Source organism: Ursus arctos, unplaced genomic scaffold, assembly GCF_023065955.2.
Source record: "Ursus arctos isolate Adak ecotype North America unplaced genomic scaffold, UrsArc2.0 scaffold_6, whole genome shotgun sequence".
Taxonomy (NCBI): Eukaryota; Metazoa; Chordata; class Mammalia; order Carnivora; family Ursidae; genus Ursus; species Ursus arctos.
Window position 1 is genome coordinate 57,921,797 of NW_026623078.1, and position 27,221 is coordinate 57,949,017.

The 27,221-nt window shown below is 39.3% G+C and overlaps 1 protein-coding gene across 1 annotated transcript in view; it reads right to left on the reverse strand.

Moving 5' to 3' along the window:
• The window catches only part of RSPO2 (R-spondin 2), a 148,027-nt gene that overhangs the window by 20,066 nt on the left and 100,740 nt on the right, over positions 1 to 27,221 (reverse strand). The gene's annotated exons all lie outside the window — the stretch shown is intronic.

Consider the following 27,221-nt stretch of genomic DNA (forward strand, 5'->3'; position numbering starts at 1 on the left):
GTGCCACCTATTTCTTACACGTTTATTTTCTGGGAGTTGATGAATATTTGTAGGAAGATGTCAGAGAGGGGCTTTAGAGAGAAAGATGTTAAGAAAGAGGAGTCTGGCTTTATGGACAGTGTACCCTTGTCATTAGGAGCACCAGCCCCGAAGCCAGACCGTCTGGATCAAATTCTGGCTTTGTTACTGAAATGGCTCAATCTGCACAGCTGATATGGGTCATCTCAGTGCCTCTGCTTCCTCACCTGGAAATCAGGAATAACAACACTATCTAACCTATACAATCACTGCAGTCATTCAATGAGTTAATATGCTTAATACAGTATCTGCATAAGTATTGACTATTATTTATAATTCTCATTTTGTTGTTATAAAGCAGCGGCCATGCAACAAAAGGACACCTCTCCAGTTCTGTCATCAGCAGAGAACTCTCATTTCTGACCGAGGGGCCAGCTGGTTGGGAGTGAAGCCCAAGCTCTCAGGGAGACATGATCATCGGTAGCATCACATAAATGACCCTCGACTTCATGTTTTTCAATTCAGTCCTTTTTTTTTTTTTTTTTTTTTTTTTTTTTAAGATTTTATTTATTTATGTGACAGAGAGACAGCCAGCGAGAGAGGGAACAGAGCAGGCGAGTGAGAGAGGAAGAAGCAGGCTCCCAGCAGAGGAGCCCGATGTGGGACTCGATCCCGGAACGCCGGGATCACGCCCTGAGCGGAAGGCAGACGCTTTAACGACTGCGCTACCCAGGCGCCCCTCAATTCAGTCCTTTTGATGATTAGTTGTTGGGACTTCCTTCTGGATTCTGCTAACAGGTGACTGTGTCACCCATTCCATCCTCTAAGTATTTTAGGGACAAGACCATCTACACACCATTCAGAGGCCATTGAACATTAATCCTAAGTACGTTCAAATTAAAACTTAAGTTTACATGACTGAGAACAGCTCTCAAGTCCAATTCTGTTTTATTTACAACAAGACTAAGTGTCAAATTCTAAAAATCTCCTGACTAATCAGAATTATTAAATGTAGACCAAAAATGTCACAGTGCTGGACAGGACTCTGAGGGCTCATCTCCTTCATCTATCTGCCTTAAAATATGCCTACATCCATTTATCCCGAGCAAAGTATTTTAGAGACCCAAGAGAACACTTAAGTATTTTTAACAACCTTAAGTACCAAGGAGCTCTTGATTATTTGAACCCCCAAACCCTCTTCTGCGGTTAAGTACAGTTTCTCAGAGAGAAAAAAAAATCGTTGGCCACCAGGTTCCATATAATCTTTATACCTTATCAGATCATCCTTTACTACCCTTTTAAAAGTATATAGTTATCAGATGTACTGCTTAGCTGACAAAGTTTGCATAAATAATTGGCTTTATATAAACATGCACTGCCTATCCTTCTTTTGAACTGTCATATTTATTTTAAACAAGAAACTAAAAATTTACTCTTGCCAAATTATATAAAGCTTTCTAACCTAACCTTTTGATTCCCTTTACTAGAGGTACTTACATTATATAAAAGCAACGGAACTGGGACAAATGCCATTCCAAATTTTTATGTATGGAACATTTAAAAGTGGTGAGTTCCTACCATGGATACTTTCCAACAATCATCTTAGTTCAGGAAAGTGATATAGCATAGAGGTTAAGAACATGCTCTTTGGGGACTAAGAGCCCCGGCATAAACCTTAGCTCTGCCACTTTTGATCCAAAGCCTCGCAGCTGGTCTCTTCTCTAAGCCTCAGTTTCTCATCTGTAATACATGAGAAACAGTTCCTACTGGATTAAAAAAAAATGGTATTATGATTAAACCATTAGAGAATGAAGTGAAGTTTTAGCCCAGTTTATGGCACACGGTAAGCACTGAATATATGCTGGTGGTGTTGGTAGAAAGAGTGGTGTATCACCGATGATAACAAAAGACTATCAATGACACCGAGAGAGAAGGAATACGTCTTCTTAGTCTTCCTTAACCCAACCACATGAAACAATCTAACTCGGAGCCAAACCACAGAGAAGGTCTGACCACACGCCCCGACACTGTCGTCAGCCCAGATCCTGGCTGCGCCGTCCCAGCTCCGGTCGCCACGCACTCTTCCTTTTCTGACTTCAAGAGCAGCTTGAAATTGCTCCTCCCGCCTCTGATGAATGGTAACTGCCACTTTGGATGGGATTTACTTTACATCCTCTTATTTAAACAGCTTCTCGAAAGTAATTTTTTGTTGTTTTGAGAGGATAAGTAACACTACAGAAGGACTCCTGTCCAGCAAAGTGAGGATAACGCAACAAAAGGAAAACACCCGAAGGAAAACAAATGTGTAGAGGAGATAAATTCACTTCAGGATGGATGTTTACCAGAAAAGAAATTACACCCACAGTTCTCTCAGCGGGGGACCAATGGCAAGTTACATGCCCCCTGTTTAGCAGCTGGAAGCCAGCCAAATCCTGTGGCTTGGCTGCCTCACCAGCTTGAAACAGGCGAACTTGCAGAACAGCACCCGAGGAAGCAAATACTGTGCAAGCTGCCCTCGGCCAAGAATAGGGAGAGAGAAGACAGAAATTGTTCAATAACTGCAAGCCTGAGGAGATTATGCAGATAAGTGGGTTTAATTTTGCTAAGGTAGAAAACATTGTTACATTTCCAAAATCTCTGGAGGACACTTAAAGCTCCCACCCTCCCTCTGTCCCCTTACAACGATCTAGGGTAAGCTGTAGAAGACTCGGAAACCTATGAGCTTCATCTTTTCCACAGCTGCTTTGCTCCTTACATTTTTCCCACCTACCCACACAGGTTCCCACTATGAAGAGAAACGCAAAGCAATTCTGTCTAGACTCTTTTTAAAGAAGCTATTAGGCAAAATATCTTCAGGAGAAGAAAAATACTGCCAGTGGAGATTACAAGGCCCAATTCAGCTATATAATATTCATTGAAAGAATCCATGTATCTTCTTTTCTATTTTGAGTACTCTGGGTGATTCGGATATCCTCTTGGGCTTGGGAACCACTTCTCTAGTACCATTAGGATTGCTTCCTCTATATTCTTTAAGTGGACTGATGTTATCATCGTTAGTTAACATTATTATGTATCCAGGTACTATGCCTTTTGCATGGGTTGACCCATTCAGTACTCATTGCAACACTGAAGGTAGGTATTATCATTTTACAAATGGGGGCACTAAGGGTCGGAAGGTAAGGAGCTGCAAAGGTCATAAAGCTACTAAGGCAAGGAGCCAGAACGTCAGCTCCAAGGCTTTTACTCTTAAACCAATATTTTGCAGTGCCTGGTGATGTAAGAGCTTCAAGAATTAGAAATAAAATAGAAGCGGAGTATAGGAAACTAAGTTTGAAAGAAGAATGAAGATGAAAGAGGATGTAAACTTTCCAGGCCCTCCTGGCCAGACCTCAGTCCCTCCTACTGTAGACTTTTCCCATTGCCCCCAGTGCTGGAGCCGCATGGATCCTGCAACTTTGAACTTACTGCTGATGAACATTGTAAATCTGCTCATGTATCTGACCCAGTAAATTTCCAGCATTATACCAGGCTGCCTCCAGGCCTTTTCATGATATTCAGTGGTTCAGAATGCATCTGCCTAACAAAGCACCAGGGCACTGAAATTAGTCTTGCTTTAAGTAATGATTTCCAAGTATGTTGCATCATCTCTAAATAAGTCGTCTAACTCACCATGGGTACTCAGTCGAGCCTTATTAGCTGTAACAATTCTGATCCCACACTTGGGAGAACCTGGACTGTTGTCAGAAGGGGACATACACGATTCCCTGGCTCAACAGCAGAGCCAGGGGTTGAAGCTGGCCCTATTACCAAACACTTGGCTTGACCACCGCGTGTCATTTTTCATCTCATGACTGTATGATATGGTTCAAATCCTAACCTAACTAATTGACACGCGAAACTACCAAGTAGGATTTTATAATCCAATTTGTTTCCCATCATTTAGGCAGCTGTTTTAACCAAACTGTGCTAATTTGTTTCAGGACATACATAAAATCCAGCATTCCTCTAGTCAGGCTGGAAACATAATAGCACTTTCCCAGGGAATAAAAAAGTTTAGATGACTCCCATAAAAATCTGTGACATGAAATTAAGCTAATTATAAGACACAAATTTAAGGTTTAAACCACTTCATAATTCTTATTAATCTTGCACTAAAAAATTGAAACCAACAATGAACAAGAGTTACTTTGTATAAACTAACTCTCTTCTAATTAATGCTATTTCCTTATAGTAAAAAAGAAAAGTTAATATAAAGTAGGTCTTTATTCTTCACATATCCTCCAAATCATAGCTTTGCAGTACTTATGGTTCCAAGATACCCAAAGTCCGGTAATGCCCTTGGTAATCTGAGATCTGTAGTATACTTGTGACACAAGCCTCCTTTATTTTCCGTTTAAATGCTGTCAAAGCACATGAATGTTATCACTCCATATTACTTTATGTTTGGATGCTTGGCGCTTACAAAATTAATTGGATCATTTGTATCCAGTCATGGAAATATTGTACTAAAAATAGAAAAGTAAAACACAATAAAATTTGCAGAAGTCCAATTACACAAAACTAGGGACGAACAACTAACATGAAATAAGCAGTTAGCTGAAAATTTAAAGTGACCACACTGATAGAATGAAAGCAACATGTGCTTTAAAAAAGAAAGAAAAGAGGACTGTATCACTCAATAGTTAACCTAGAAATTTTAATAGCACTTCATAAAGTTGCATATTTATTTCAAGGTAATACCAAGGTGAGATAAAAGATTCTAGTCTTGGGGTGCCTGGGTAGCTTAGTCCAACTCTTGATTTCCGGTCAGGTCATGATCTCAGGGTCATGAGATGGAGCTCCATGTTGGGCCCGTGCTCAGTGGGGAGTCTGCTTGAGATTCCCCTCCCCCACGTCGTGAATAAATCTTAAAAAAAAATTCTAGTCTTTCATACTAAAGAGATACTCTTCTAGAGTTGGTCTCAAAAAAAAAAAAAAAAAAAAAAAGGTAAAAAGACCAGGCAAGAGACCACTACCTTAATCAAGGTGGGCAAAGAGAAGAGCGAGCAGCACCAGGTAAAGAGAAGGAGCAGGTAACCAGTTGTGAAGGTAGCATCAAGTGGAATCGGTGACCAAACGGCCAGGGAAATAAGAATGGAGGGGATTGCGATGATTTGCGGGTTGTGGCTAAAATGCGCAGGGACGGGATGCCAGCCTCTGAAATAGGGCAGAGCAGGTGGAAGAGCCTGTTTGAGGAGAATTCGGAGTCATTTCAGGTGTTTTTAATTTGCAGCCCACATGGGAAAACCAGGTGGGAATAGGAAGGTCAGCGGCGGGGGTCATAAAGGCAGCTGAGAGGGAGTGGAGAGCGGAGGAAGACATAATAGAGGAAACGTCGTGACGGATAAATAAGGGCCTCCTGGAAAAGGGCTACGACTCAGGAATAGTGGTGTCGCCTTGAAAGAAAGAGGTGTGTTTTTCCCATGAGAAAATACAAGCAGGTTCAGTGCCTGAAGATGAACAGGAGAGAAAGGCGAGGCCGTCACCTCAGGCGTAAGCCGGCAGGAGACATTCTCGTCGGAGGAGGACTCTCAAGGTTAGGGAAACCAGCGGTGCCAAATGAGAGCGACGTAACGCGACCCTGAGCGGGGCTGAGCAATTAGCTGCGACGGCGAGGACACCCGTCCACACGGTCTGTGATCTCCTCACCCTGAGACCGAGTCAGGCTGGAGATCAGGAGGCTAAGCGTGTGCATGTCGTTCAGTCACGGACGGACTAACGGCCACGATGCAGCCGCCTCGGGACCCGACCTCACGGCGTCTTCGCAGAGACGTGCCTTCCCCTCCGAGCCCACGCGGGGTTTATAGGAACCGTGTCGCTCTCAGTACGAAAACTCAGACGGCATAGTGTTTCCAGTACTACAACCTCTCCGCACGCATGTTGCGCCTGCTATAAAAGTAAATACAGGCTCACATAAAATAATCAGCTTTTGAAAAGCACTGGCCAAAGAAACTGCATATATACTATATGAAATATACGTGTATTTCTTCATTCTCTTTCATTTACTTCCATGCTCATAAAAATGCTGGTCTCGAATTTATCACCCATGTAAAAGATACATTTATGTATAAAATTTAAGTATCACCACATTAACAACCCAAAAAAAAATGTTGAATCCCATGAACAGCTTTCTGGAGGAAAAAATATGCCAAGTTTTACCTCAAAGGGATATTTTAAATTCGTTTTCATAAAACAATTAAAAAAAAAAAAAAGCTAACATGCCCTTAATTCTATTTGTCTTAGCTGGCGCCACTCAGGACTCAGAAAGTTTAGAACAGAAGCTAAAACTATCATTGTACAATGCAACAGGTTATAAATTCAGCATTTTTAGTGGAACTTTGTACTCATTTCAATCCATCTAAAAATTAAAGACCTTCTACTTGGACCTGATAAGGTAGTCATAAGTATCCAACTGTGATAATTTCAAAACTCTTTGCCATTGTGGAATTCTTGGACCATCATCTTAAAAAATAAAATTACCACATAATTTTTTATATTCCTTTTTTCTAAGCTTTTAAAGGAATTCACATACTCTTTGCCTATCATAAGCAAAGGTTACGAAGACATTTCAGAAAAGAGGAAATGACACTGGCAAAGAAATGGAAGAGGGAACCCCTCATTAATAAACAAGTAAATATAATTGAAAACAGATGAAAATTTTTTTAAAACATAATAAAATTATGCTTTAAAATATAAAACATAGTCCTGGCAAGGTGTGGTAAGGCTGATACATTTTGCTGGTAGCACAGGATACATACAAGTCCTTTGGAAAGCCATTTGGCAATATAACTTTTGGCCAAAAAATTCGTAGTCTTTTATATAGTAAGTCTACTACTCTATCCTATGAAAATAATCTAAAATACAGATTATATTCATAATGATAATCACAAAAATATTTTCTTATAAAATAACTTCAGGATTTTTTCTCTTAATACTAAGACAAGGTTAATTACACAAAATTTTAGAGTATAAAGGAAGCACATTTTCATACATCTGCATTCATTCAGATACCAACTACTTACTTCTATGCAAGGAACTGTTAAACACTGAAGATTGAACAGTCAGTGTGATGGTCCTCCCTGTCATAAACCTTAATTCCACTACCAAGAAACCACTATTATTAATATCTTGGTGACTTCTAGCTTATTTTTCTGTTTAATACACTTATTACATTTTTTAGTTGGTGGATACTTATGACTAGGAATGCTATTGATTATTCCAGCGTGATCCTTTTTTGCTCAGGAGCCTTACTGAGAAAAAGAAACTGCTCTTCCCAAATACAGGAAAATCTTAAGTGCTCAGCTTTATAATTTAGGCATGGTAAAAAAGGTCATAGCCTTATTACATGCAAGGCATCTTTTCATTTCTATAAAATGGTTACACATATAATATACATATTTGCATTAATTATACATATATATGTATAATATATAAGATTACATGTATATAATATATATTTTATACAATACTTGGACTTGACTATGCCTAAAAGTGTTCAGATATTTAAAAAATTATATACTATGGTAAATCTTTAAGCTAACAATTTTAAAGCTTATTTCAGAAAAATATACAGTAATAATAAAAAGATACCCATCATGAGATAAGGCTCAAAATGGATGTAACCTAAATATCCACCTTTTAAGTTTTACAATCTCATGGTTCCTATTGGGTCCTGATTTTGTGAGAAGTCCTAATCCCTGCCTAACCCCCCACACCCCTGCTGCTGCCACCCCCAGGAGGATTATCAAGATTTGTGGAAACCATGACCAGGTCTCCAGAAATGGCAATTTGAGACAAATGCCCAAGCAAGTGCAGGCAGTAACCCAAGCAAGTGGCAAGAATCAGAAGACAGAAAGGCATGGGACTGACGTACCAGGTCCACAGAATAGCACTCTACTGAATGACAGGATGGGTGTCCTTTGCACCTCATGAACAAAGAACCTAGATGTACATGTTTAACAGAAAGAGCTAGGAATCTGGAACAATTCTACTCCCTTCTGGAACCTGAAGAGCTCTAGTGTCCTAGCAAGCCTTCCGGGGTCAGCTGAATTCGTTGGTACACTCACACTAACATAAGTAACCATATGAGCACACAGGAAATGTTAGCCACGTGCAGACACCTGGCTTTCTCCTTTAAGCCCCACAAACCTGAAAGGTAGATTCTGTCATCTGCCTCACTCTACAGAAATGAAAAACTGTATCAGAGATGTGTCTAAGGGCAAACAGTTAATGAGTAGCAGCCCTGGAAAGATCATTTCAGGACTGTCCAACTGGGAAGCGTTGGCCTTACTCCTTTGCTATTCTGCCTCCTATCCTTTGAGAGCTAAGAAAAATAGAAACTGACGGAGCAGGTGGCCAGCAATGGAGTCCCAGGCTGTGGTGGCATCAAGGCTGGAACAGGTTGACATCAACTGGAGATGCCAAGTCATCAAGGAACTACCGGCAACCACACGTGAGACACCAAAGTATTTACCCCGAGGTATCTAAACTCGGCAATTCTATAGTATAACCTTTCTGCAACATTATTCTCACCGAACCTTTCAGCAACTGGCTATTTCACCAAATGGATTTGATCTGTATTACAGGGAGCACTCCTCCTCTGTATAGTCAGCAGACCAGTTAAGAAAATATACATTCTGGTCATACACACATACACAGAGGGACTATGATTGAGGTATATAAAGACAGATATTTCTTGTGCCTGCTTAGGGAATCCTGAACCTGTCCACAATAGGACACTTGAAATGAAATCGCAGTATAGTGCTATATCAAACAACATTCTTGTACCATTAAAAATTAATGTCATTTATAGTTTAAATTTCAAGTTAGAAGAGAGAAAAAAGTCTTGGGAGTTTTATTGTCACAGATAAAAATTTGGGGTTTCTACATTTCTTGGCGTGTTTATTAATTCATATGTTTTGCTTCAGTTTATAGTGAAGTCTTTATGAATTCAGAGCTTGGAAATATTAAGAAATAGTTTAACCCATAAATGTGCAAATAATTTCATTCTTGCGACAGTTTAAAACTAGCCACCATTTTCCCAGGCAAATGCTTCCTAAAAATACATTATCTTAAACTTTTTATTTATAAATTCCTGCAGAATTACTTAGCATATTGAAATGAAAGGTTTTCTTTTCAAAATACACAGTCTCTCTGCCCACAACACTATCAGCACAAAAGGTCATTTATTAAAGCTACAATATCCCACCCACTTAGTGAAAATAAATAAATACAATAAAACAGGCCATAACTCCCCAGCCCATCAACCCAATGGATTAAAAATTGGGTGGCTCACCTGATTGTGGCTATAGAAATGTGAAAAGTATTTGGAAGCTAAACACGAAGCATAGGTTCAGGAAAAAGGAGTCCTTCCCCAGAGGCATATAACCTCCGAAGAGACAGGTGACAGATGTGCCTACAGACCAAAATAAAATAAAGATCTGGCCAGCCAAGCTGAGAAGGAATTTAAACACCACAAAAGCTCATGTTAGCACATGTTGGTGCCAAATGTATCCTGCAATCCTTGAGAGTAAAGAATTTTGATGAACTGAGGAAGTCGTGGAATCGAAATGAGAAACTTCCCAGCATCCACCTCTGACTGCCTACACCTCAAACACTGCCCACGTTTTGCCACCGCACAGGCTGACCATGGACTGTGGACACAGATTTGAGATTATGCCCGTATTGTGTTCTTAATGAGGGGGGTGCGGGATGAAAACAAAGCCTTGAATCAGCACAAAATACATATTTGAACATCACTCCAAGAGTGAGGGCAGGTCTCAGGAAAGCCCGATGTGTCTACAGAAGATGAGGAAAGGGGCCACGGGGAAGGAAACATGTTTGCAAGCAAAAATAAGATTGTAACTCTGGCTTATTATTAACTCTGGCCAAGCCTAAACAAACATTTTTTTTTTCTTCCAGTTATGATTAAGTCATATGGCCACCGGCAGGAATTGTTATCACTTCATTTTCTGCAGAATGTTTCAGAAACTTGAAACCTCCCACACTTTCCCCATGTGAATACTCTGGATTTTTAAACAACCATGAAGTGTTTGCTTCCAAAATTGAATACATTTGATGGCCTGGTAGTACAGCTGATCCATCACAAACCATGGGGAGGGGGTGGGGCTGAAAAAGTTACTAGACCAAATGGCACAATGATAAAGAAATTCGTTATGGGATGGTTATACAGAACAGTAATTTTAACCACTAAATTAGCATTCACATTGAGGCTGTTGCTGTGCCTTTGCCTTTGTTTTGCTGTTCAGTCACTCAAAATGGAGAATGTTTGCAGGAGCATCGCCTGAAATGCTAAGAGTAGCATTTCGAAAACTTATTGTAATCTTTGTGTTACTGATCTCAATGAAGGACCTGCCCAGTCATACAGGAACATGAAGCAAAAAATGCCAATTAAGTTAACTGCCAAGTATTTTGCCCACATTCTATTGCCATAGCAAGAAAAAGAACTATCTAGAATCTCAATGTCCAGTATGTGCCACAAGCTTGGTAGTAAAATCAATCCTTGATTTTTCTGTGGCTGTTTTACAAACAAAATGCTGATTTTATATGTTTTCCACTAAATAGTATCTGTCCTAAAAAAAAAAAAAACCATAAAAACAAAAAACAATTGCTTAATATCATCTTTGACCCACAGAAAACTTTGAGAGCTCTCCTACCATCAGATCCAAACTGACATCCTAGAAATCAACAAAGAACACACTTCCTCAACGTTTTAGTTTGTAGCCACCTGAGAACATGTTGATTTCACTATTGTTACATCATCTTCAGTTTCATCTACAAACAATGTGAAAGAAGTCTGGCTTTCTGGCCTCGGAACTGACTAGAGAGGGCTTTGTCCCGAGTGGATTTCCTCCCAGGCTAGTCTACTTCTTCGTGCATTTGGGGCTAGTTCTGAAATTTTCACGGAGATGGTCATTTCTGCTTAGCAGATAAGGTGTTAGATTTTGCCTAAAAGGAACTTGAAATGTAACACACCAGGTTTCATAGCTCCATCCAAGTTACGTATGTGTATTTTGTAACAGACGCTAGCCAGAAATGCAAATGATTTCTACAAAGTTCTAATCCTGTTATCAATCCCTTGAGACACACCCCCTTACCCTTTCATCTCTCCCCTGGCTATGGTTCTACATTTTACTGCATGTTTAAAAAAAAACACAAAACACTACTAAAGATACCCTAGATTCTGGTTTAGGAGCCTCAAGAGATGACACTGAGGTGTGGATTTGAGCCGTTTTCTAATTAAAAAGTCAGATGGTCTGTTTCTGTTAGAAAAGCTTTAACTCTCAGTGTCTGCACATTGGATGCTTTGGCTCATAGCATCTTGGCCCAAGGCCATTCAGGATTGGCCTCAACAAACCCCTTCCTGAAGTAGGGTCTAGTGAGCAATGGAGAGTCAGGATACCAAATAAAAAGGAGCCTATACACCTTAAGTAGGTACAATTTTTATTTAAAAAAATTCAGGCTACTACGTGAATAAGTCACAGGAATAAAAGGCATGGCATAAGGAATATAGTCATTGCTACTGTAATAGCATCGTACGGCGACGGTTGGTAGCTACGCCTGTGATGAGCACAGCATAATGTACAGTTGTTCAATCACTATGCTGTATACTGAAAACTAATATAACACTGTGTGTCAACTATACTCAAAAGTAAAAAAAAAATTTACAGGACTTGGAAATCTGAAGAAACAAGCACAACTTTGAAAAATTGTATAGAAAAAGCAATTTGAAAAGTTTTGACAAATAGATGAAATGAGACAGAATCAAATACACTGAACTGTTTCAGCCACTGATGAAACAAATCACAACTCCTTTCTGAGAAAGTTTTTTTTTAAGCCTTAATATACATCCTTGATGAATTTCTTAAGCAACTGGCATCAACGCTTTTTTTATGGTGTCTGTGTGCCCTGCCTTTGCCATTTGGTTCTTGCTTTCATTTCAGCGGCTTTTAAACTTTTTCAGATCTTGAATCACTTCATCATCATGGCTCATGGTTTGTAAAATACCTATTATAACGAAAAGCCATGCAGAAAAATGCAAATGTTATCAGTCCCACTCAAGACTGTGGATCAGGGAATCCTTATACCGAGAAGATAACAATTATACCCAGACCCTGGAATAACTATTTGCAATTCATCTGGGGCTGTGACATAGGTCATGGTCAGAATCCAAAAAGGAAGCTGAGAACAGAGCTGTTGGAAGCCACTCTCCTACATTCTTTATCTAGAAATTATCTTCTGTGGTAGCCTTACTCTAAATCAATCTGCATAAAAGTCTAGGAACTTGGGTGTACAAAAAGTCTTGCCAGATCTTTGGTCTAGATTATGATAATGACATAATCTGACAGCTCCAACAGGCTAGTAGTGAACACACACACACACACACACACACACACACACACACACACAATCACTATAACAAGTAGATTCCGACGTCATTTATGTAAAGGTAGTTTCTACACACTATAAATAATAAACGCAGACCATTTTTACTTTGTGTTTTGGGGCTTCATCTGTAAAATCCATTAAGATATGGATATTTCTGCCAGATATTTCATGGATTACTGAAAATATAAAATACAGTTAAATTTACATCATCACAGATACACTCCGACAAGTGATCATTTCCAGTGGATTTGGGCATCAGAACACAAACCTAACCAGTGAGGAGTCAGCATTTCGTTGACCCCCATTCTGTTCGCACACAGGAACCTGCTTGGTTTCACAGTTTGCAGAACGCAGTAATGCTGTAATTCTAAAGTAGCCCTTAACTGACCACTCTATAAACAATGTAGTAAAGAAGTAAATGCTTTATAGTGATTAATTAACCTGGTAAAGTATGCCCACTGAAAACTGACCAAGGAAAAAAACACAAAAAGGAAAAGACATTTGAATTCAGTTATATAAAGGCACAAAACACAGCGTTTTTAAGAAATGTAACCTGTATAACTTTCTCCCAGGGCCACAGAACTGCCTTCAATGACCTGCCACCAATTATCTGACTTCAATTAAACTGTCACCATCTGTAAGAGTTTTGGAGTAGGGATGTTTTGTGCCAGACTTTAAAGGTCAGAATTCTACAGTAACTTTAGGGAACAACTCAAAGCAAAAAAACGGAGATAGAGAATAATCTCTAAATGTCCCCAGAACAACCCAGTCTCCCCAGGAACCATCCAGAGTGGCTGGGCTGTTCATGCTTACTGAATAAAAGTGGGATGTCTCTTCCAGTTCCAGATCCAGCGTTAGAAGCACTGGTGACAGAAAGTTGCTGGCCTCCTGTTAGGAGGGGCAAATGTACTGGCTGAGCAGTTAAATGTCTCATTCCAGCCTACGTGAACATTCTGAAAGCCCTACTGCAGTACCATGACCTAATGCCCAAACTTCTTAAAATTCTGGCATCACAATGACCTCCTAAGAGATATAATGTTATTACTTAATTATATAAAATGTCAGCAAGTTTAATTTCCTCTACATTATAAGTATCAGAAATTAAGGTCTAAATTTGAGAGTCTCTGGATTCTAAAATTCTTTGACTCCTGTACAGTGTTAGATTTGTAGCCTGAAATAAGTGAGAAGTACAATTTAAAAACTCAATTTTTTCTTTGTTGATAAATAACAATATTTTGTACCTAAAGTACTAAAACCTTTTTCGCCCTACCCTCCCCCTGCCAAAAAATCCAGATAATAGGACACAAAAGCTTTTTTTCCTCGTGACCAGGAACTATATATTTTCTTTTTCTAGTTCACGGATTAGGGTAGTTTTGGCTAATAGCTAATTCTGATTTTGCCGTTGTTAAAAGGAACAGATGCTAAAACAGAAAGTTTGAATGCATGGATGAGCTAGTTTTGAAACAAAGGTATAAAATGAACTTAAATTGTGGTTGCTTTTTGGATTTGAGCTATCTTTGTTTCTCACTGGGCTTCTATCTCCAGTAGCGGACAAATGCACTAATTTTCTCAATATGGAAAATGCCAGCATTAAAGCCAAATAAAGTCGGGTTTAACATAATTACACTCGATTTCATCAAAGCAACTTGGCACTCATCAAAATTCAATCCCAGTTAGCTGATGAGATTTCATCAGGCTGCTTAAGAAGCAGGGAAATAAACAAAAGTGGAGAGACAATGAAAACAATGTGACAACTGTCAAACAAAATGCCGAGTGCAACATTGAACATTTCCCTAAATGCAGTGCTGAAACCACTAATTCTCATCCCCCTTCCCCCACATGCACACACACGCGCACGCGCGTGCAAATGTATATAAAGGGAACAAATGACCACATATTTTGAATTTTCAATCCTCTTTAATTATGCATTCATTGCATAATACTGAGTGTGGAATCATTTGTCACTAAGTACTAAAAGTTGCATAAAAGATGGGCAATTGGAGGGCTGTATGTTGTTTTTTTTTTTAAGTTTTAAAATATGGGTGCTTAAGAGGTCACCACCTTGTTTGAACTCCTTTAAGCAAGTTCTTAATAAATGTAAGCTATTATAAAAGGAATGGTTCAAATTAGGCTACTAGCAATGTTACAGTTTTGCAACTAGATATGCTCACATGTCATCCACCTGGTGGAAACTTTCGCATAGTGGTTCTTGGGATATACAAGGCTTATGTTTCTGATAAAGGAGCAGCCAACTGGTAACAGCAAGCGAGTGCACTGCTTCAAACCGTGCTACAGAAGCTAGCCAAATCACTCTTAATTCAAAGCACATTTGATGACTGTATTAGGTCAGTCTGTGCACTCGGAGTTGACAATTATACCAAAATAGAGGAAGATCTGAAATGCAGCAGACACTTGACATTTGAGGCAGAAATTACGTTAAATTACTCAAGTTAGCAATACTACTCTCAACATGAAAATACAGGAATACTACAAGAAATCTTTGCATATGTGCATGACAGAGGCATGTGGTTTCCTTCTCCAGGTTTTGACGTAAAATGAAATGGAGAGAGAGAGAGCCACAAAGGGATGGAAATCGACATAATATACATCTTCTAGGGGATTAGCATTAAGTTGCTTTTTTACCATTTCATCAGAGGGTCATTTAGTTTAGAATTTTCAGGAAAGAGGTGGTTTAGAAAATAGACTCTTCTGTCCATAGGTATTCTGGAACAAGCTTCATATCAGCCAAAGTCTGTTATACATTTTCTATTTATAGTCCAATTATTACTAATTCAAGTTTCTAATTGTGGTTATTATCTCAGACTAGACATTCTAATAACTGAAGTAAGACTATATCAACGACTAAAAGTGACCATAGGACTATATCACCAAAACTGAGCAGAAAAGCTGTGAGACCTGCCAGAATTCTCCCCCAGAAGCAAGAGAATACCGAACAAAATGTTAAACAGGCAGCTCAAGATGCAATGAAGTTGTGCTTGGAGCAGATCATGTGCTTACCCACCTTACACTATTTAAACTGTATATAGTTTGTAAATCCGAATGAAAATCTATAAATAGTTGAAGAGAGGCTTTTTGTTTTTATTGGACCATCACTGCGCCTTGCAGAGTCCGCTGCAAACAGTGGATAGGTTGTTGAATTCAGTCGTGCTGGTGTTACACTACCATTCCAAGAGAAACTATTCCAAAAATGTAAGGCCAGTCACCCTGGAGGATGTATATGTGATAACATGAACAATCCTAGTTGTATTACCTCTGAGGAACTGCCAGAGATAATTATGGGCTGGGAGACAATGAGGCCATGTGGGAGATGAGCTCTTAAGTTGGATGTCTAAGCAAGAACCAAGCTTTGCCTTTACCATCTGCCATGAGCCTGGGTGATTCACCGGGCTCCTTTGCGCCTCAACTTCAAACACGCAGAGGAAAGGATATAAAGGAGCACATCTGAAAGTTTTGTTTCATAGGAAGATATGCTCTTTTTTCAAATGAAACCCCATGCGGAACCCCCAAAATGTAATGGAGAAAAAAGTAAAGTTACTCTCATTCAAGCAGGGTCGAGCGGCCAGATCCCTAACCTGCTAGGCCTCCTCCCAAACTGTGAGAAACCACAGCTTGGCCCTTGAACAACACGTTTGAACTGCACCAATCCACTTACACGAGGATTTTTAAAAATAAATACAGTACGGCCCTGTAAATCATCCTTATGATTTTCTTAATAACATTTTCTTTTCTGAAGCTTACTTTGTTGTAAACATGCAGTATATACTACATAGACAAAATATGCGTTAATCAGCTATGCTATCAGTAAGGCTTTCCAGTGACCAGTAGGCTACTGGTAGTTATGTTTTTAGGGAGTCCGAAGTTAAACATGGACTTTGTGTGGAGGGTCAGTGCCCCTAACCCCTGCATTGTTCAAGGGTCAACCACACTATTTTTTCCTGCAAGGGACGGAGTTTGACCATTCTTAAATTCTAGGTCTAGAGTTCCCTTTCCTTCTAGAAGTTTCCTCAAGATTAAATTACTGTTACAAATGGGTTTAAGAAATTGAATTTCCAAAGCAAAAACATCCTTAGGTACAGTGAGGCAACACACGTCACTGAATTTGTTTAACATCTGTACCCATGTTCTTAACTTTGGGCTCATTACTTTATCACTCAGGCGGCTAGCTGTTATAAACTATGTATCATATGTTATACCCAGGCTTTCATTTTTTTTTTGAATACTCCACTTACCCAACTTGCAGTCTGTAAATGATTCACCACAAATGGGCAGAGATTTCCTCTTCCCTGTGATAATTTTTCTGTCAGTCTCAAATTCTTCTGGCACTAGTCAATCCATGAGGCTTAATTTGGCAACCTCCTCTTACTGATTTTGAAGTATCTGCTGAACTCATTCCTTCTTATTTCTACACCTTTTACCCCAGTTTTTCCCGTTTGCTTCCTACTATGTGTGTTGTTTCAACAGATTCTCCATGTTTATTTAATGGTAGCCTCTACACAATTCCATTTTGTCACACTTCCGCTTATCCTCTCTTCCCCCTTCACCCTCAACTCATTTTTACTTATTCAAATCCTCCCTTGATTCCTAGTCTGTATTCTGAAGTCTCACCTCCTCAGCCAGCATTAACCGGTCCAAGTCATCCTGCAAACTTCATCCTTCTCAACATTGGAGGCTTGCTCTGTACTAGGTCCTGTGCTCATCAGGATACCCAATGGCTGTCCTAGCCATTTTTAGAATTTAACATTTCCATCTTACCACCTAGATTGGACTGTAAATGAAGAACAAGTCCAGCTTGGAATGTGCTGCCACAGCTGTTAGCTGGAATATAAATTAACCTATACTCTCTCTGCCCACGAAAGGCTATTGCAATCTTTTACATAAATAAAAGTGGAGACCACAGAAATAAAGATGAATGGACAATGGAGAAACAGAGCTGGGCAGGTGGTTACTTAAAAAAATAAATAACAATCCACATTTTCTGATCCTTGACTACTTTAAATGATGTCATTTAATCCTCATGACAATCCTGTGAAGCAGGCACCTGCTATTATCCCCATAATATAGATGCTAAAGCTTAGATTAAGTAAGTTTCTCAAGTTTGTATACTTTCAGGTGGCTGAGGAAAGATCTGAGTACTAATCTGTCTGAATGTAAAGAAGAGACACAAACATAGAGCTGAGAGCCTGGGTAACTGGGAGGCTAGAGACGCCTTTAGGAAGGATAGCCATCCCGGGAGAAATTAGGTTCTGGAAAGACAGCCAAGTATGTTTTAGCTACACTTGGTTTGACGTGCCGGCAAGACGTCTAGGGAAAGATGGCCATCGACAGCCAAACTGGGATTGGGGCACAAAGGGAAGATGATTTCACATCTGAATGATAGCTGAAGCCACGGATGGGTAGAAATCAAAGAAAAGTAAAGAGCCAAGAGTAATCCAGTCATAGGAAGAGTGGAAATAGAGAATTAATAGAATCACAGCAAAATGTAGAATAAAACCTATTTGCATATGTGCTGATTTACTCCTAACAATGATCCTGCAACATGTTATCCCCATTTCATAGAAGACTAAACTTCAGGAAATTAATTTAACCAATGTCATTCAACTAGTAAGTGATGAAAGCCAGGGTGTATCAAATTAAGACTCTTTCCTCTATTTGTCCATGCTGCCCTCCCCCCCCCATATACAATCCTCTGCTGTTACTAGAGGTATAAAATAGAAGCTAGATGAATTTTTGTCAAAGACATCCAAGTGTGTATTGGGGGGGTTGGAGGGAAGGCAAGAGAAAGCCAAGAGCAGGAGGAGTCAAAGGATTAGAATTAGGGATAATATGCAATACATTGTTTTCTATGCTGCAAACACCCCAAATTGATAACTATACAGTTCTCCCCAAACCCAGAATTTAACTCAGAATCCTTCTCAACCCAACACTCCATGCAGCAGCTAAAACACAACATGCCAGATAAAATCACCTTAGATTATACCATTGAAATTGGGCCTCGTAGGAACATTTAGTCTTTGATTTGAATAACATTTAATGGGTATACTTTAAATTTTCAGAGTACTTCAAGCTGGCTTGCAAGGGAAATCCATTAGGAGGCTAACATCATAAGCTAGAAAATAGGGAATAATACATCCAAGGGTCTCGGTAAATGGCAAATGAAAGTAGCAGTTAGAAAGTAAATATAGTTCAGTTAGGTTGCGTGCAAAATGTGCTTAGATTTTTACAAAAATAGACTGCACTAATACAAACTGGGGAACAGCTTGGCTTAGAAAGTTGGCAGAAAAAGATATGAGGGTCACAGTGGACTGCAAGTCAAGACAAAACCCTGCACTCTTTAGAAAAGCAAGCAGAACAGAAAAATGCGTAAACATCAGACCCGTAAGTATTGTCTGGTAATTCTCCCAAACTCAGACTCTGCTGAATGCCCTGCCCCAAGTTTGGGATGTGAAGTCTACTTCCTTCCGCCTCACCAGCAGAACTTCAGCCACTTCCACCTTCAGCCAGCATTCTGCTAAAATACCTCCAGGCTCAAGTGCCCCGTGGCTCTCCACTGTAGACGAGGTAAAATGAAAAGTCCTGTCCTCTCCATAGAAGCACTTCACAATCAGTACGCAACTTATATTTTTGTTGGAACTGTTCTAACTGCTGCTGACAAACTCAGCTGTAGCCAGGCTTTTGTGCTCACGCTCTCTGGGACACAGAAGGCACACTCTGGCATCTACATCTTTCTCCACAATGTTCTCTCAGTCTAAAATGATCTCCTCTTCCTTTTTTTTTTTTTTAAACAAGTTTCCCACCCCACCCCCCTTTAATATAAAGCTTGTTCTTCAGGAAGCATTTCCTGGCCACAACAGCTAAAAATGATATTTTCTATAATATCAGAGCCCGTAACATTGCCTATGTTTACAAATTCAACTTTGCCTCTTTTGTTATTTTGTAGTGTGCATTTTCTTCTTCCTTAAGAAGACTATAAACTCTTCTGTTTATATCACTCAGTCTGCCCATTTCTTTAGAACATAGGAGTTAACAGTTGTTTAAATAGTTGATTTGATGAACCTACAGACATGGCAATGGGAAAATGATGGGTTGGCTAGAAACTCAGTCCCAAACTTACGGCCTGAATTATATTGGGGAAGTAGACTCAAAAGAGAAATCAGAAGATACCTGGCAACATATTTTAATAAAGTCAATTACACTGAGTAAGCATTTACTCAAAATCTATGTGGTTCTCTCGTATCAAATAGTTTTCAGATTAAAATAATTGAAGGCCAGCCTTGGAAAAGAAACAAAAAACAAAAAAAGGTTATTAAAAATATTAGTTCAAGGCTTGAGATAATCGCTGGAAATAACTCATCTAAATATGCAATTCCTGATTTTTTTTTAAAGATTTATTTTGAGAGTGAGCGAGCATGAGAGCAAGCGAGTGAGCAATCACAAGTGGAGTGCAGGGCAGAGGGAGAAGGAGAGAGAATCTCAAACAGACTCCACACTGAGTGAGGACCATGAACTGGGGCTCGATCTCAGGAACCCAAGATCACAACCCCAGCCAAAATCAAGTCAGACACCTAGCCAGCTGAGCCACCCAGGCACCCCTGCAACTCCCGATCTTGCTTAAGAACATCTTACTATATAGGAAAGACACAACAGTTATCGACAAGTTCAAAGGATAACTGACCCTCGATACAAACTCACATTTTCTCTAGATACCATGAAGTTCTAAATGTATTCAGTATTTACTAAAAGAACCTACTAGACAATTGTACTCAAATACAACTGATAAGTCAATAAATCCTGATTCCATATTGCCCAGACCAATAGAGGCAACTTTCACAATTATGTCTTCAGCTTACATTGAGAATAAATGCTCCCAAGCTGCCTTCTGTCTTCTGAAAGCATACACTGGGGATACGGATATTGGTAAAGACACTGTACACCATACCATTCATTACTCTGGACGTGATTCCTCATTTGAGAAATCTGTTCAGTGTTTCTCTCTCTATGGAACTGAAGTGTTTCCTGTGAGAATCACTAATTCTATGACGCAGGTCCCGCCCTGCCTACACACATACACATACTTTCATGTGTTAGAAAGTGGAATGAGGGGCGCCTGGGTGGCACAGCGGTTAGGCCTCTGCCTCTGGCTCAGGGCGTGATCCCGGTGTTGTGGGATCGAGCCCCACGTCAGGCTCCTCTGCTATGAGCCTGCTTCTTCCTCTCCCACTCCCCCAGCTTGTGTTCCCTCTCTCGCTGGCTGTCTCTATCTCTGTCAAATAAATAAATAAAATCTTAAAAAAAAAAAAAAAAGGTGGAATGAGTACTCATTTTTGTGTATATATATATGTATACATTCATATGCACACTTATGCATATATGTAAATATGTTTATGTATGTATGTTCTGTGCATATACATATATATGTATATGGATTTTCCCCCTAGGAGCTATTAGTAAATTATTTTGTATTTTATAATTAATCATTTATTTGAAATTAAGATAGAAAGAGCTGTATCTACTTTTCCCCTTTGCCTTGGGTAGGAAACCCAAAGTCAGATTTTTGGCTCAATATTTTCAACCAACATATATTCATATGGTCTATTTCCTTTATCAGTCCTAAGCTCCTGTTAAAGTTTTTCCTAGTTCTAATGTTTAAATTTCGTTAGGGTTTCACATGTTATTAAATATCTTTTTACACTGTTATTATTAAATCCTTTGACTAATAGACATAAGGGCATAACATCAATTATTAAATGTCTCTTGACTATACAAGTATCTTATTCTCTAGTTTCCAAAGTCCTCAAATAGAAGAAAATAATAATGACACACAGAAACAGGAAGTCCAAGTATTATATAAACAGGTCAATTGTAAAGCAAAACCTACTGCCTTTACATTTTTAGTTTAAATTAATGGTAATAACTTTTGCCACCTGAACCTTTTTGCCCCACTCTATTGCACAGAGTAATTTTATCATCCTAACCACTTCTGCATGATGACAACATGAGTCATGCTGAGATTTTAGTAAAACTCTGTCATTATTTCCATTGAAATGTTTTCTTTCTGCCTCCTGATCCTGGACGATACCCACGACTACAGCTCTAGGTCAGTCTAGTAGCTGGCTAAGTATTTACAGGAAATCTCCACGAGTAAACTGCCTGCACCCTCTTTATCAACATCATTTAAAGACTCGAGAGAGGTGTCTGATGAGGAAAGTAAGTTGTTCTAAGAAACCATTAGGGGATTTATACTTCAGGCTTTCTTATCTCATAAGAGGGGAAAAAGTCCCCTGGAAGAGGGGGAAAAAAACTTAACCACTGACACCATGTGTGTCCTATTAGAGTTGTTTTTATTTTAGAGTGTTGTAAAAATTGCTTTATATATTTTACATTAAGATCAGAGTAGCTTACTGCTGCGTAAAATTCATAAGAGAAAGGCCCCTTTGGAATTTTGCTGTCCTTGCCTTGTTACACATAGAACATCAGGCCTTCGGTGGCATGTGCAGTTGAGAAATCCTTTTTACAAGTACCCATAAAAGAGCCTAGGACATGTTGCTCCGGACTGCAGTTCAATGAGGCTAGTCGAGTCCCCGGCTGGGAAGCTGTAGAGCGCGGCACAAACGTGTGGCTTCTTTCACTCGCTCGCTCCCCGGCCCCTCCGGCAGGCAAGGCTGGCACCAAGACAGGCTCAAAATGAAACTGGCAGAGGAGCGGGTCTTCTCTCCCTTCCCTCAGACTCCAAGTCATCAGTGCTTCGCACACCCTTAGATTTTAAGGTCTATGTCCAAGACTGTACTTAGTTTTGCCATCGCAAATTTTCATCTTCTCCAGTGCGTACTGCATTAGGGCCCACTTCTCTGTTCCCCTCCTGACCCTTACCCCCTGAAATGTGAGAATGAGACAATCTGAAAGAAATCACTGCTAAAAAGCAACAAACACAAAAACACAACCGCCAGTACCAATAGTTCCCAATGGTGATATCCTATCCACTTGTCAGGAAACAAATTCAAAAAATTAAAAAGGGATTAGGAAGGGGGCAAAGAGGGTGGGAACACTTCCCAAGACACTGCCTAGAGGCTCATTGTTTGGACCACTGAAGCAGGAATTTTGGACACTGTAGCGAAACGTTTAGAGACAGGTGGGTCTTTGTTAAATGTCGATTTTATATAATAAGTATATATTAGCATTTAAAATGTGGCTGCTTATGGGTGACTGTCCCAGTTTATAATCTCCATAAACATTACTATTAGCTGCCATGTATGCAGAGTACCTGGGAAATACAGTAAAATTTGCTTAAAGGGACTAACACAAATAATAAAGTATTTAGCATAGCAAACAGAGAGGCAACAAGAATTCCCTCTTTAGATGCTCTCTTCTTCCTAGAATAATCCTAGTACCTATGTTCCTGACAACTCTGAAAGTTTCAAAAGAGGTTTCTCTCTTATCCGTTCTCTTCCAAACTAGTCATAAGGTTGCCATGTATAAAACAGACCACATAAATTGCAACTCAAATGTAAACAAAATGTAGAGAAATAAAGAACACATGTCTAAAGCCTATTTTCTTGACCCTCTCCTCCTGCAAATGTGCTTATTTCCTGCTCTCAGTCCAATCCATCACGATCCACACCGTCTTTAGTTCTATTATCTAATACCTAGTCCGCATGTTGCTGTCAGCTTATATCCAGAAAACAAAGATTAGAGGGGTCTTTTTACTATTGCCCTTTAAAAAGTAGATGTTTGCAGAAATTACATTTCTAAGTTGCTAAATAATATCTTCTTTTGTTTCCTATCAAGTTAAAAGCCGCTCTAAAAAAAAAAAAAAGTAGATGAGGGTCAAGTAATATCTCATAAGAGGAATGAGTTATTTTCAAATTGAAATAGTTTATAGTAGCACATTCCACGTTTAAATTTCAGCATGGTTCTGAGAAAATCTGATGAGGGCTTAAAGAACTGCATCATAATGTTAGAAATAACTGTGGCACAGTGAATGGAGGCAACCACAAGCAACAGAGACAGAAAGCTAGCTGAATGTATGTCAAAGCATCACCAAAATTACACTATCAGTCTGACTGCTTGACTGGTTCAGAAAGAGAAAAGCCATGCTGGGCACACAGCCTGAAATGTGGAGGTGGGACTCAGATCCCCAAAGGTGCCGTGCAGGCCAGGGAACGAGGTGAGGGCTGAATGTGACTCAACACAAGGTAGCCTCAGGGGCTAACCAAGAGGGTGACTCCAAAACACTAATGATGGAAAGAATAATCTGAAAGTCACACTTTCTCCCCCCAACAAAATGAGGACCGATAACACTAAAATTAAAGAAGTCTTTGTAGGAGCTGCTGAATCAAAGCAAAGCTAGTGGTTCAATACTTTGGTGTTTATGAAAGGACTCTCAGGGTGTGTTTTACTATTTCAAGTTGGAAGATATGGGGAGGGGGTGGTAGTGGCAGGGCGCCATGGTTTTTTAAAAGTATTTGTAGAGCAAAACTAAAATGATGTGTCTGGGTTGGGGGAGAAACAGTTTAAAGTTGGTTTCCTTAATGTACAACCCTAGCTTTATCTTTGATTTTTATTATAAGGAATAAGGAACACTTGGGTTTCCAGGGCAGCAAGACATTAGTTCTGCTCTCGGCCCTACCACTAGAAACTTGCTATGTATTACCTTGGACCAGTCAGAGCTTTCCCAGATTGTAGTTCATTCCTCTTCCCTAATGTAATTTGGGAGAATCAAGGGCATTCACAACCAACCATTGCGTCAACACCTAAAAAAAAAAAAAAAAAAAAAAAAAAAAAAAAATCCTTCCCTAGCTCTTCAGGTCTCCTTCATTCAGATCTCTGATCCAATGTTATTCCCTCAATATCCCTGATTACCCTATATAAAATAATACACTCCCATCTCAAACTTTTACTAGATCATCCTACTTTATGTTTCTTGCCAACCTCCATCTCCATCTGAAGTTATGAGATTACCTAATGTACATTAGGTAATCCATCTGAAGTTAATAGATTACCTAATGTACAACCTGGTTCAGACTAGAAATCCCTTCCATTTGAAGCTCCAGGTTATATATGAACAGAATACATTAGTCCCTACAGTATGAATTCTATAAATTAGCATGCTCAGGTGGAAACAAGGGGAGTGGAAGACAGGTATGGGTAAGGAGTACTGTCTTCATGTTCAAGTAGTCCTTTCTTTAAATAGCCCTGGTGTCCTACACCCATTGTTCTTTTTCTCCCACTGTTTGCCTCTTTTTATCACAGTCTTTCATGATCCCCTCTCTTTTCTTTCTCTAGCCTTCTACTATCTTTGTGGCTAAACCACAGGTCACAGGCAGATTTAAGGAGTTTTGCTTAGTCTGTGAGGGTTGCCTACCTGTGAGGAGGCAGGATGAGGATGAAAAGCTGCCAGATGTGAAAGGCTTGGCAAATGCATGGTACAGCTACTGGAAAAGCATTCAGTCCTTCTGTCATGAACAAGGCTCTTGGGCTTATGTGACAACCACAGAACTTGCCACTATCTTTTGACAATTTGTCTTAGAATCATTGGATTTTAGAACTGGACTGGATCTTAGAAATGCAACCCCCCCCCCATACCCTCAATTTACAAATGAGGAAATAGAGGCCAAGAGAGGTTAAGTGACTTGCCAAGGGTCACAGAATTAATGAGTTGACAGGGTGCAGAGACCCAGATCTCGTGACTGCCAGACCAGAATGAGTGTCAGCAAAGCCCAAAGACCTCTACCAGTAGGTCATCAGAAATAAAAGAAAAAGATAACTAATCAAGAAGAAAATGGGAATGAACACCGAGTAACTTCAAGTGTAAATCAACCCACGACTTAAGATATTGCCAGATATTTTTTTTTAAAAAGCAAATAAGCACATAATAGTTTTAAAATAAGCTAAAATATTATACTGTTGTTTTTTTTTTATCTTATAGCCATTTGTTGTCTCGTTTTTAATAGATTTCAGCTTAATATCTTATACACTTAGTGACTATCCCATTTCGCTGACCTCTACCTCATGCCTTCCGGTAATCAAAAGCAGCTGACTTTAATGTGCTGGCGCTTTAGTGTGAAGGAGGCTAAGGCTGCATTTGCGTGCAATCAGGTTAAGATTGGCTCCAACAGGAGAGAAATCCATACATATGTTGAAAAGATCTGAAAAATGCCTGTATTCCCAACCTGATTACGACTACGTTTTTGCATGGTTTGTCAAAGCAGATCACTGAAATCAAGTCAAGATGTAAAATGGGATAAAGTGGTTTTCTTCTCCATTCTTCCATTAATCACCATGACCTATGGAAGAAAGGAACTTTTCCCTCTCTCACCTGAGGCAAGATGGGATACTCCACTGGAAGTTATGCCAATTTTATCAATTGCTGCTCAAGTTCCAAAATTAATTTTCTACTTTTCATTTCCTACATTTGTAAATAGAAGTTTTTTTTTTTTTTTTTTTTTTTTTTTTACTGGAGTAACTTTCCATTTCCATTAAAATAATTCTATTTTTGTTTTCTTTTTACAAAACAGAACAATCAACAAATTCTGATTCAGCTTTTTAAACCTACTAACTTTAAAGGTTATATAAAAATTGAATTTATTCAACTGAATAAATGTAGATATAGGGATTAGAGTGACAGCTGCTCTCTCCTAATAAGTAATATTTGATACAACCTAAATATGAACTAAATCAGAGTTCATTACTGGTTCACTTGTCAAAAAGAGATTATTAGCAGATGACACAAACATTTGTTTTGACATAATTTCAACTGCTGACAGTATGAGGTTATATTCTATGAAGACAGTATACTATTGCTGGAAGCAAAAGAAAAACATAAAAATGCAATAAACATTATAGGTTAACAATGTCGCTGTTATCTACAAAATTCTCAAGCATGACTGGGGCTAGGTCAAAATAATTTTGGAGGGGAGGGGAACGTGCTGGGTCTTGTTACACACAAGCATGTGTGTTATAGGAGCGTTTTCAGGTTAATTTTTGCTATTAACGTAAACCACAATTGGGGGACCACATTGCTGGAAGAGGATGGTGGGGGGTAGTTACATAAACAATATACAACAAAGGAAGTCTTTATTTCCAATACCTGAATACATCAGGTTTGTTTTTAGGCACAGGGTTGCAGGTTAAATGCTCTCAGCTATCCAAGAAGTGGCTTATTAGTTTTGTAAGAAAATATTTTCTTTTATTTTGACTGAAAAATACTCAGTTTAACTGAACAAAACCATCCTTGTTAGTGAAAAGCAGACCTGAAAAAACTTTGTTTCAAAGCCCCAGCAAAGAAAAGCAAAACTAATTCAAGAGGAAAAGCTGCCTTCCTAATAGTAGCTTCTGAATCTGGATCTAATAGTTCTCAAAAGCCGACCGGAGTCTTCAAGTCTTAAAAGTTTTGTCTTCCTCCATGGATCACAAACATCCCCATACGGAAGCATAAGAGGAATATAAATATATTCTCTTTCTGGGCTACAGCCACAAAGCTGGAAAGCTATGCACCCACAGCAAGAACGAAGGCAAACAAACGTTTTGATTCTTTTCAAGGGCAATTTTCCAAACACCACTTTCTTTTCTGTTCTCCTATTGTGTGCACTCGAAAAATCCCCACTTCATATCTGGCAGTGTAGCACCCGCCAGTGTTAGAATGGTAACAAGCGCTCATGCTTCCAGAACCACAGTGACCATGCTACAAACTGCATGTGCCCGTCCTGCCTCAGCTTCCTCCGGCACCTGAGCTACGTTCG